The sequence below is a fragment of the Colletes gigas genome, unplaced genomic scaffold (genome assembly GCF_013123115.1).
Source record: "Colletes gigas isolate AHSC1104 unplaced genomic scaffold, ASM1312311v1 Colletes_gigas_Sc00021, whole genome shotgun sequence".
NCBI lineage: Eukaryota > Metazoa > Arthropoda > Insecta > Hymenoptera > Colletidae > Colletes > Colletes gigas.
Genome location: NW_025106650.1, coordinates 642790 through 655361, shown reverse-complemented (window position 1 = coordinate 655361; position 12572 = coordinate 642790).

The following is a 12572-nucleotide window of genomic DNA, read 5'->3' as shown; positions in this document are numbered from 1 at the left end:
GGCCGCGCAGAGGTGCGTTGCACCGTGCAATTGGAACGCCACGGATCAGGGAAACGACCTGGGGAGTCGTTGATGGCGGCCAGCGACACAAATCCAGCATCACGCCGCCTCTTCATCTTAGACAACAGCTCGAAGACGGAATTTTTAGTGGATACCGGGGCCGATTTGTGCGTTTTTCCGCGCCGCCTGCTAGGCGGATTGCGAGAAAGATCGGAGTACCAGCTGGCGGCGGCGAATGGGAGTGTAATTAACACCTACGGGACAGTGTCGTTAAACCTGCACCTCGGCCTACGACGGGATTTCGTGTGGCGATTCGTGGTTGCGGATGTTACAAAACCCATAATCGGGGTAGACTTTCTCGATCACTTCGATCTTATGGTGGACATCCGCAATCGTCGCCTCGTCGATCGGACCACGTCGTTAACGGTCCGCGGAACACGAGCCGAGGATGAAACGCCGTCGGTGAAGACAGTAGCAGGGACTACCGTTTACCACCAGCTCCTGATGCAGATGCCGGAACTTACACGGCCTAGCGGCACCCCGATGAGGACTACGCACCAAACGGTGCATTACATCGAGACAACCCCTGGACCACCCGTTTCCAGCAAGCCGCGGCGGCTTGCACCGGACCGGCTCAGGGCTGCCCAGAAGGAGTTCGACGCGATGGTGAAGATGGGCATCGCTTGTCCTTCGAAGAGCGCGTGGTCAGCACCCCTTCATATGGTTCCGAAGAAGGGCGAAGAAGCTTGGAGGCCTTGCGGTGACTATAGAGCGTTAAACGCACGGACAATTCCCGACCGATACCCCGTGCGTCACATTGAGGATTTTGCGCAACAACTGAGTGGCAAAAAGGTATTTTCCACAATAGATCTCGTCCGAGCTTATAATCAGATTCCGGTTGCGTCGGAAGACGTCGGAAAAACGGCCATTACAACGCCGTTCGGGCTTTTTGAATTCCCGTACATGTCGTTCGGGTTACGAAATGCCGCGCAAACATTTCAGCGCTTTATCGACGAAATTTTACGCGGTTTCGATTTTTGTTACGCGTATATAGACGACATTTTGGTCGCCTCAGAATCCCAAGCCGATCACCTGCGCCATTTAGAATTATTATTTAAACGATTAAAAGATTATGGCATTGTTGTTAATCCGAATAAATGCACGTTCGGACAGGAAGAAGTTAAATTTCTAGGCTATCGGGTAAATGAAAGCGGCACTCAACCTTTGCCCGGCAAGGTACAAGCCATAAAGTCATTTCCCCTTCCGAAAAACGCGAAGGATTTGAGGCAGTACTTGGGAATGCTTAATTTTTACCGCCGTTTTATCCCAGATGCCGCTCGCTTTCAAGCACCCTTGAACGACCTTCTAGCCGGCAATTTAAAGGGCAAGACCCCGATAGCCTGGACTTCGGAAGCGCGTCAGGCTTTCGAAAATACCAAAAATAGTTTAGCAAACGCAACCCTGCTTTCTCATCCTGCGGTCAACGCTCCATTGTCGGTTACCTGCGATGCTTCTGATTACACCGTAGGAGCTGTTTTACATCAGTGCGTCGGCAACGAACGACAACCATTAGCATTCTTTTCTAAGAAATTAGGATCTGCCGAAAAGAAGTATTCAGCTTACGACCGGGAACTACTTTCTATCTATTTAGCAATAAAACATTTCAAACATATGCTCGAAGGCAGACATTTCACGATTTTTACAGACCATAAACCCATAACTTTCGCTTTCAAACAGAAATTAGATAAATGCTCTCCTCGACAATTCCGATACCTAGATTACATTGCGCAATTCTCTACAGATATTCAACATATTTCCGGTAAAGACAACGTCGTTGCCGATGCACTGTCCAGAGTGGAAACGGTTAACCACTCGATTAATTTCGAAGAATTGGCAAAATCGCAAGCCCAGGATGAGGAGTTGCAGCGGTTGTTGAATAGCGAATCTAGCCTGCAATTACGCAAAGTCTCGTTGCCTGGCACGTCTTCCGAAATTTTTTGCGATATTTCGACTAAGAATGTAAGACCTTATGTCACCCCTCCTTTCCGACGTGCAGTTTTTAATATGTTACATGTATTATCACATCCAGGTATTAACGCGACGATCAAGCTCATAACGCAACGTTATGTTTGGCCGTCGATTAAAAGAGATGTTCGCACGTGGACACGTTGCTGTATACCGTGCCAAAGATCAAAAATTTCCCGTCATGTGACTGCACCATTGGCTACATTTGTTAAACCTTCTGCGCGATTCGAACACATTCATTTAGACATAGTAATTTTACCGGTGTCCGAAGGTTTCAGGTATTGTCTGACCTGTGTAGACAGATATACGCGGTGGCCGGAAGCCTTCCCCATGGTCGATCAGGAGGCCCAAACCGTAGCTCGAACCTTTTATGACGGTTGGGTAGCGCGGTTTGGTGCTCCCGTACGGATTACCACCGATCAGGGTAGGCAGTTCGAATCCAAATTATTTTTTGCGCTGAACAATTTAATTGGATCCACACGCCTTCGCACAACGGCGTATCACCCAGCGGCCAATGGGATGGTAGAGCGTTTTCACCGACAGCTCAAGTCGGCTATAAGGTGCCACGGATCCGACAGGTGGACAGAAATACTTCCGACGGTTCTACTCGGTATTCGTTCCGCCTGGAAAGAAGACCTCGGCGCTACCTCAGCGGAATTAGTTTATGGCGAGCCATTAAGATTACCGGGAGAGTTCTTGTCTTCGCATTCAGCGGAAGGCACAGAAAATGCTTCCGATTTTACTAATAGACTACGCAACCATTTTTCTAAATTGAGTCCCTCTAATGCATCACGCCATTCCGTTAATCGTACATTCGTTTTCAAAGATCTTAGCAGTTCAACACATGTTTTCATCCGAACAGATTCAGCCAAAACTATTTTACAACCCGCTTATGAAGGTCCATACGCCGTAGTGCGCCGAGGCGAAAAAACATTTACAATAAACATTAGAGGTAAGGAAATAAATATATCAATTGAAAGGCTAAAGCCTGCTTATATGCTAGCAGAAAACAGACCGGATCCCGTGAGCATAGAAAATCAGCCGGTCACACAAACAAACGTACCTGACAATGCGCCGGTTATACAGCAACGTGTTACGCGTTCAGGTAGACGCGTACGTTTTCCCGAGCGATTTCAAATTACGCGGTAGTACTTAAGGCTTGCGCATTATTATAATAAGTATCATATACCATTTATTTTTATCCATCACTTTTATGTACTTTCATGTATTTTTAGGTATTACGTATTATATATTAAACTCCATGTAAATTCCTTTTTTTTTCAACTCTGTTCAAATACTGTAATGTAAATCTTAGTTAGGATAACGTATTTTATATAATAGAGTAAATGGTAGTGGTAATGTAGTCGGTCAATTTTTCGTAATTGTGCCAATTACTGGCAGGGGGGTAGTGTGGCGGCCAAGGCACCACATACGCCTTAGCCGTTCGAAGCCGCTACAATGTATGGTTGCACACGAGACGATGGTTGCACACGAGACGATGGTTGCACACGAGACGACCAGAGCCGCGTGAGCCGAAAAGCCGTTGTCGTCGTCTCTGACCGTCTTTTGTTTTTGAAGGCCTCTTGGTACGGTGGCGATGATCGTACCAGAGAGTCGAGCGTAACCCGCACCACGAGTCACGTCGTTGTACGACAGCAACAATAAAATTGTGCGGAACGGAACAGAGCGGAGTCATTATCTTCCCGATCCCACAAAACAAATAAATGCAGGAACTCGTAGTCGTCGCTAATATTGGTAATGAGTTTCGGATTCCGTTTGAACTGAAAATAATAAAAGTTGTAAACCGTGTACACCGTCGATGCGACGTAACGCGATATCATTACGAATATCCATAACCGTGGGTGAAAGAGAATTTAATTAATGTAATGCATCCGGCGTTCCCGTTAGCTTCAATTTCTCGGCCATAGTCGCGTTCTCGATCGGACCAACGAGATGGATTCTCCGGTTCGGGCTCGTGTAAGTCTATAAACCCGGGGATATGCGTCCATGCATCAGACGCATCTTCGTTGCTCGCGTATCGTGCTGGTGCACCTCTATGTACCACCTTTATCCCGGATTAACTACACGCCGCGGGGCTTGCTTTCGATTCAGCTGTGTTCCTACGTGTGCCTGTGTATGTGTGTGTGTTTGTGTGGAAACGGCCGCGCGCGTTTCGCTCATCGACGGGCGAAAAAAAGGTTCCGTTCCAGACGCAAATAGTCGGGGTAAAAAGGAAAAGGCGCATCGATACGCCTGTTGATGCTCCACGCAACCGTAATGCGAGTATATGCGAGATGTTCTTTGTCAACGGCATTTCCTTTTCGAACGTACGCGATGCTTTTCGCTGCCGAGGTTGCTTCTTTTGAGTTAGGGCTCCTATAGATCAGCGTTTCTCAACCTGCTGGCCAGCAGTCTAGTATTTTATACGATAAGAAGCTAGGACAATAGCCATTAAGGCAAGGAACTTACCGAAGCGTCGATCACCAAATTCATTAAATCGACGATCGACAAGCCCTGTACACTCTTGGATCTTACAAAACACAATAGAAAAGCTTTTTTTTGTGGGTAACATCGATTACCAGGTCTCACCACGTGGAGGTTGCTGCGAGTGGAGACCCGAAGAGAGATGGATGGAATCCAAGTTCCACCGATCTCCCTTTTACGTTCTTAGAAGCTAGATTAGTAAACCAGAGAGATAGAAGGGAGCAAAGTTCCTTCGATCTTCTGGTTTACTTTTGCCAAGCACTTATTTCGTTTAAAGGGGATGAAGTTAAATTGAGGGAGACGCGACCCGACGCGACGCACTACTGCAAAGTGCAGTAGGTGCAGGGAACGAGATACGCGAACCGAATAGCGAGTCAAAAGGGTCAGCTCGTTGCCTCTTAGTCCGATCGAAGGGGAAGCGAATCGACGCACCCGATACAGAGGTTCCCCATTTCTGCTAAGCATCCTGTTGGGAGTCAGCTGGACCCAACTCGGAATGTTTAACAAAGAGAGGGAGCATGTGTCGGGGCTACCGCAGACAAGAACAGTCCCTGATCTCCTCTGCGGCCGAAATACTCTTTCCCTTGGATCGTGTCACCGGAGGACGGCAACTGACCCTTTGGACCAGCTAAACGGCCGATCATTTGCTTTCTACATGGAAGCAGTGGTGATCGAAGGGACGAGGGACGAGTGAACGAGAAGCTACTTGTTAAATAATTACTTGGCAGGACACGCAGATAGACTAGAGACTTAAAATTAACGTCGAAGTTTAAGCTAGCGGAGTTGGAACTAAAGATATTCTATTTTCTGAATTAGTGGTACCAAGCAATTATTTCGTTTAATAGAGGGATGAAGCTAATTTGTGGGTGACGCGACGCGACGCGATTCTGAACCGTGCAGTTGATCCTAGGATCGAACCTACTGCCCTTGCTAACTCGATCTCAACGGGAAAACGGATGGCTGCACCCCTGAATCGAGGTCTCCATTTCTCCAACGCAACCCGCCGGGAGCCCGAAGGACCCGACTTAAGTTGTCTGACAAAGAGAGAGTACCTGAGACAAGGGCGACTTCCGCTGGAAGGTATGCGTTTCCGCAGAAAACGGAAGCTTCACACCTTCCAGCGAAGTACCATTTTCCTTCGATCGAGCTACCACGGGAAGGCGATTAGATCTTTGGGGCCAATTGCACGGCCGATCACATGTTTCGATCGATGAAACAGGAGTGATCGAAGCTAGGAACGAGGGAACGAGCAAGAGAGAAGCTACTTGATCAATAATTGCTTGGTAGAGCGCGGAGATGCGTGTAATAAAGAAATCTACGACGTTAATTTTAAGATTCGCGGCGAAGCTTAAATCTAATCGATTTAGAATTAAATGTCCCTCAGCGGATGAATCCCTCGGTGGTCGTAGCGTCTTCCCTCGATGTCCTTGGAATTGATCTGTACAAATTTGACCTCACTATTGACCATCGATGATCATAAGCTGACCACTGTGAGTAACCATCAATTAAAACCATCATGAAGTCGACGACTAAAGCCTTGTTACAAGACAGCTGGTCAAAGCAGACTCACATATGCGAATCATTTTGCGAAAAATTAATATTTACGTAAACTGATGGGCCCTTCCATTGGCCAGACGCAATATATTGTTAAGAATTCTTTAAAATATTGCGTTGTAACATTAAACAGAGCTAAGTTTTATTTGTAATTGTTAAATCTCACCATTGTCAAGTAAAGGTGTGATGATAAAAAGTCTATTCTGTTCCTTGATATAAATATCACTTTGAACATTTATTAATCCATGTATTATGTAATGTCATGTAAACGGTAGAAAGCTTGAGAAACGCTGCTATATATCACAAACCTTCTGTTAAAAGATAATGTCCTTTAGTCAAAGAGAGTCCATGGCCATTTTAACGATTTTTAATTATTTTCAGCTTTGTAAACGTTGTTAACTACGAATTGTTAGTCATGAGGGTGATCAAGAGTCGTGTTCGAGTTAAATTTGGCATAGATGACGCGGCAGGAAGGGTAATTTATGTTCGAAATGAATTTCGTGTTCGAAAGATGGAAGATAACGTCCCCAGTCCTTGTCGTCGTCAAGATCTTCCACCCTTACTAGGAGGGTCAGAAGCATATGCTTCAAATTTAACCACAAGATGCTGATACCGAAGGAAGTTTGAATTAATAATATTGTAGGGCCTCTGCTTTATCCCCGTAATATACGAGGATCCACCCTCGGTTTCTTTGCCCAGTTTTTCTTTGACGGAAGTTCGGCTTACGCTGCTTCAGCTTTTCCGTTTAAATTTTAATCGCGGATCTGGCAAAACTTGCCACTAAGAATCGTCAAAGATTTTCGCGGGAAACGCTGACCCCCGCGACATCGTTCGCCGATTTTCCAATCGCCGGGCACTGTTCCCTCCCGATAATATCGATCGTACCGTTGATAGCAATTTTCCAAGGATGACGTACTGATTCGTTAACACGAAAATATGATACGGATTTTATTAGTGCGTGAAATTGAAAACGATTTTGTTTTCTCGCGCCGTTGGCACACTTTTTCTCTCCTTCCCGGGTGTTTGTAATTAACGCGCGACCTCGCGTATATCGTTTCGCATTGTTACACGTCGGCGAACAGCTGGCCGAAGTGAGTTCAATTTTTGTCGAGCGGAACGGCAACGGTTTAATGAATACACCGTCGAATGTTTTATTCCCTAGAAAAAACCAGCAGCTCCGTCACCTGATGGACGCATACTGCGCCTTCAATACACCGAATTACAAGTTCGATGTTAGATTCGCTAATTCTTGGGTTGCAGAAGGTTAGAATGGAATACTCTGTTCTTGCGTATCGTTGGTCTCTCGGTAACCTGACTTTACTCGCGACGTTTTGAAAGAATTCGCTTTATTCCGCTGTGTAATCGAATCTTATCGACACGTTCGAAGATTTCACTGTTCCCTGGCATTTCTTACGATTCCACGGTCCCGGTGGTAAGTCGTCGATCGTAGTCCGAAACTCGACAATCAGCCAGTCCCTGTGCGGCGGACAACGGTTTAATGAATACACCGTGGAATGTTTTATTCCCTAGAAAAAACCAGTAGCTCCGTCACCTGATGGACGCATACTGCGCCTCTAATACTCCCAATTATAAGTTCGATGTTAGATTCGCTAATTCTTGGGTTGCAGAAGGTTAGAATGGAATACTCTGTTCTTGCGTATCGTTAGTCTCTCGGTAACCTGACTTTACTCGCGACGTTTTGAAAGAATTCGCTTTATTCCGCTGTGTAATCGAATCTTATCGACACGTTCGAAGATTTCACTGTTCCCTGGCATTTCTTACGATTCCACGGCCCCGGTGGTAAGTCGTCGATCGTCGTCCGAAACCCGACAATCAGCCAGTCCCCGTGCGGCGATGATCGCAGGAAAAATCGACGATCCCGTTCGGTCGGTGGCAGAATCGTTCCCCGGTGACCCGACCCGCCAATCATTTCGTTCCACAGCGTCACCGTCAGCTGCCCTCCATCCTGCCCCGTCGATCCTGACAGTAGCTGATTTACTCCGTGCACCCGGGAGATAGCGTCGATTCCCTTAACGCGCCCGAACCGATAGTAACTTCCTCCCCCGTCGCGTCGGTCGGACGATGATGCCGCGGGATCATTCGCGGCGAGGATGATTGATAAAGCGCGCCGTTTGATAAACACGAGCGTTAAGCGTGCACCGGCCGCGGCGATAAATCAGAAATGTTTTCGAAAGTCGGGACAACCCTAGACTCGGGGAAAGGTTGCGGATATCGGTGTTTTCGCGTGTTCCTGTTTTTTTCTCGGTTTTATTGGGCGCCGATACGCCAGACACGGCACGCTGCTCTTCGACGTAATTGCTGAGAAATGGAAGAAGACTCCACGCGGCGCGATCGATTCATTTTAACAACGTACGCTTACAGTATTTCGTTCGCTCTGTTTCAGCAGTCGATCAAATTTCTGTGCCAAAGCACAGACGAGGTATACGAGTTTAGAGTTTCTACATATTCTTCACCCAAAATAAGGGTCGCTTGCCTTCTGAAACATTAATATCCTCCAATTTATTGAGGAGGTATGGTGTTTTAAACAAACGCATCAAATTTCAGAGTGACATTTCTGGCCACAGATTATATTTTTGGTAATGAATTTTTTTCTCGAAAGCGCGTAGAATTTCGGGAGTATGTCTATTCACCAAAAATGATTGTAATTGACCCTAGCAACCGAAAATAATTTTTTCAAAACGATTTGAAATTTTTTTTTTCGTCGAAAAATTTAGGCACTTAATTAGATTTTCGGTAAGGAATTTTTTTCTCAAAACTGCGTAGGATTTCGGGGATATGTGTAATGACCAAAAATGATTGTAATTGACCCCTGCAACCGAAAATAATTTTTCCAAAACGATTTGAAATTTTCTTTTGTCGATAAATTTCTGCACCTACTCGATTTTTTTTCTCGAAAGTGGGTAGGATTTTGGAGGTACATGTATTCACAAAAAATGATTGTAATTGACCCCTGCAACCAAAAATAATTTTTCCAGACCGTTTTGAAATTTTTTAATTTTGTCGAAAAATTTGTCCACCTACTGAATCTTTTTCTCGAAAGTGCGTAGGAATTAGGGGGTATGTATATTGATAAAAAATGATTGTAATTGTCTCCTCCAACCAAAAATAATTTTTTTAGAACGATATGAAATTTTTTAATTTCTACGAAAAACTTGTCCACCTACTGAATTTTTGTCTCGAAAGTGCGTAGGAATTAGGGGGTATGTATATTGATAAAAAATGCTTATAGTTGACCCTCACAATCGAAAATAATTTTTCCAGAACGCTTTCAAATTTTTTTTCGCAGAAAAATTTCTCCACTTAACCCCTTAACGTTCATGCCCGAGTCTAACTGCTTTGAAAACAATATTTGTTTAATCCAACGGTTTAAGGGATGATAATATTTGTTTTCCTTCAAATTATTCGTTAGATACAACATTGTAATTAACAAAAACCATATTTTTAGAAACAAATCCAATAAAGAAAATTGATCATTGTTGGTTAACCCGAAAAATATGAGCGTTATGGGGTTAAGTTTTTTAAAATTGATTCAACAAAAGCCTAGACCGATCGTCGCGTTTGTATGCACGAGTCTGCGAGCCATCGACAAATAAATTGGTAAAAGCTGGGGTCCTGGGTGTCCCTGGTTTCCATTAGGACGAGTTCCACGGAGATGGTAAAGCGCGTGGTATTAGTCCGGCTGTCTGAGTCCCTACGGCTCGCCATTCGTCTCGGAAGGAAGATGGTTGAAAGTAGCTAATTTCGAGGTCCGTAGGATTTACTGGGAATTCGTGGCGTTCGAGTACTTATTTGGCGGGCTTCATCGAGCAACTCCGTGGGGCTTCCTGTTGGCCTCCGAAAGAAGGGGATTTTTAGTTTTCGTTGCGCGTTTTAACATCGGGTCTTGCGAGTGGACTCGGATTACGAGCGACTGCCAATCCACTGTGTTTACTCTTCGTTTCCTAATTTTAACTCAGTTCCTTCGAACGTTTATCGTTAGAACTCCTGATAGCCATTCACGTGGATCCTTGAAATGCATTCGTAGTCCTCTAGTTTGGGATCAAAATCAATCATTATTAGAGTTTATCCCAGTGGACGGTATCGGTCGCCTGGCAGCGCGTGTAAGCTAAATAACTTAGTAGCCAATTCCGCGGTAATTAGCGCAGACATCGCCGCGATCTTCTTCGCGTCCACGGATCAATAAACTGGCCAGGGGCGAGACAACGCTCGATCCCGTTTTATTCCTAAATTGCTTATGAAAATTACAACGCCCGCGAACTTCGTTAACGCTAAAATATGCCAGTTTGCGGAATGAAATATCGCGGTTCGACGCAAACAATCTTTCGACACTCGAACGGTGAAAATGAAATCATCGCCGGGCGGTCGTGGTCGAGTATAAACAAGTCCTGCGTTTAGCACGCGCGTCGCTATAATTAACAACATGTCGGTTCATTACGGGGTTACATAATGTCGATCTATCTTATTACCGGGCTGGCTGCGGTGAAAATTTCGACGACATCCGTTACCACCGCGACCATGTGTCTATAATTTATCAAACGAACCGCGTAGTGCTATTAATAACGCATCACACCCAAAACACGAACCCACAGATCCAGCTGGTTAACAGCTGGACGTCTGGTTCATCTACATTACCAGTTAAATATCGATTGAAATAACAATATTAGAGCTTGGACGTAGGTAGCTAGAGAATTGAAAAATATTTGATACGTGTTTATAGGATTGGAGACCCGTAATAATCGATCGACTCTCGTACAAAAGGGACGCCATTATAGATACCATGGATGCTCGTAACAACTACCTGGCTAATAAACACCGGTAGAGGTTGGTACAGTTTGTTATCGTTCGTCAGAGCTCATTCTAAAGTCGACCGTCCTCTAAGCAGTACGTTCTCAGTGAATTTCGCGGTTCTTGTGATTATCGTAAGTGCGTTCAAAAGTATTAGAACAAGCTTGGATTTGATATCTACTGGTGAGTACAACCTTAGATTTTGTATATATGTATACAGGGTGTTCGGCCACCTCTAGCAAAAATTTTAATGAGCGATAGTAGAGGCCAAAATAAGACAAAAATCAAGAATACTAATTTGTTGGTGGAAGCTTCGTTAAAAAGTTATTAACGTTTAAAGTGCCGCTCTTACTGAATTTTTTTCTCGAAAATGCGCAAGATTTCGGGGGTATGTCTATTCACCAAAAATGACTGTAATTGAACCCTACAACCGAAAATAATTTTTCCACAACGATTTGCAATTTTTTAATTTTCTCGAATAATTTCACACCTTCTCTATTTTTTTTCTCGAAAGTGGGCAGGATTTCGTGGGTATGTCTAATGACAAAAACTGATTGTAATTGACCCCCGCAACCGAAAATAATTTTTCCACAACGATTTGCAATTTTTTTTCTCCGTTGAAAAATTTAGGCACCTAATTGGATTTTCAGTAAGGAATTTTTTTCTCGAAAGTGCGTACGATTTCGGAGGTATGTGTAATGATAAAAAATGATTGTAATTGATCCCCGCAACCGAAAATAATTTTTTTTAAACGATTTGAAAAATTTTTTTTCGCCGAAAAATTTCAGCACCTACTCGATTTTTTTTCTCGAAAGTAGATAGGATTTCGGAGGTATGTGTACTCACCAAAAATGATTGTAGTTGACCCCCGCAACCGAAAATAATTTTTCCAGAACGATTTGAAATTTTTGAATTTAATTGTTAATAACTTTTTAACGAAGCTTCCATCAACAAATTAGTATTCTTGATTTTCGTCTTATTTTGGCCTCTACTATCGCTCATTAAAATTTTTGCTAGAGGTGGCCGAACACCCTGTATATAGAATAAAACGGAGCAGAACGTACTCAACAAATTTTCTCGATTTCCTCGGCCCTGAAACCCCTCGTTCGAGTCTTCCATCATTAGAACGCGATACGTCGATACAAGCAGAGACCCAGCAATAACGAGAAGTCTCTTCTCTCGTTTGTCAGGCTTAGAAGCTCAGCTGGGGGACTCGTAGAAATATGATAAGCCTTAGAAGCCAGCACATGGCTCGTACATTCGACACTAAACCTACCGACACTTCATGCGTACCCATTAGTACTTTAACTTCATACAGAAAATTCACAAACCACGTCAAAGTGTTTAAATTTTCATCGGATAGTAGATAAAACGCCCTTAAAAACGAATTTTGTTTCAAGTTGATACCGTAGTTCTAGAGAAAACAACTATTTAAGAAAAGTGTCCATGTCAATCTGTATTTAAATTCATTTTCAATTAAATAAACAATTTATGGTCCAGTTGTATCGTACACCAGTCGTATAATCAATAAGAGTTGCCGAAACGTCTTTGGGTATATAGAATCAAAGTAAATGTTAAAATAAACGCAAAAGACAGCATGAAAAATAATAGTTGATATGGTCATCGGATAGGGGATGAAATGCCCTTTAAAATGAGCGTTTGTACGAGTCGATAGCTTTATTAGTTCCGGAGATATAGCAATT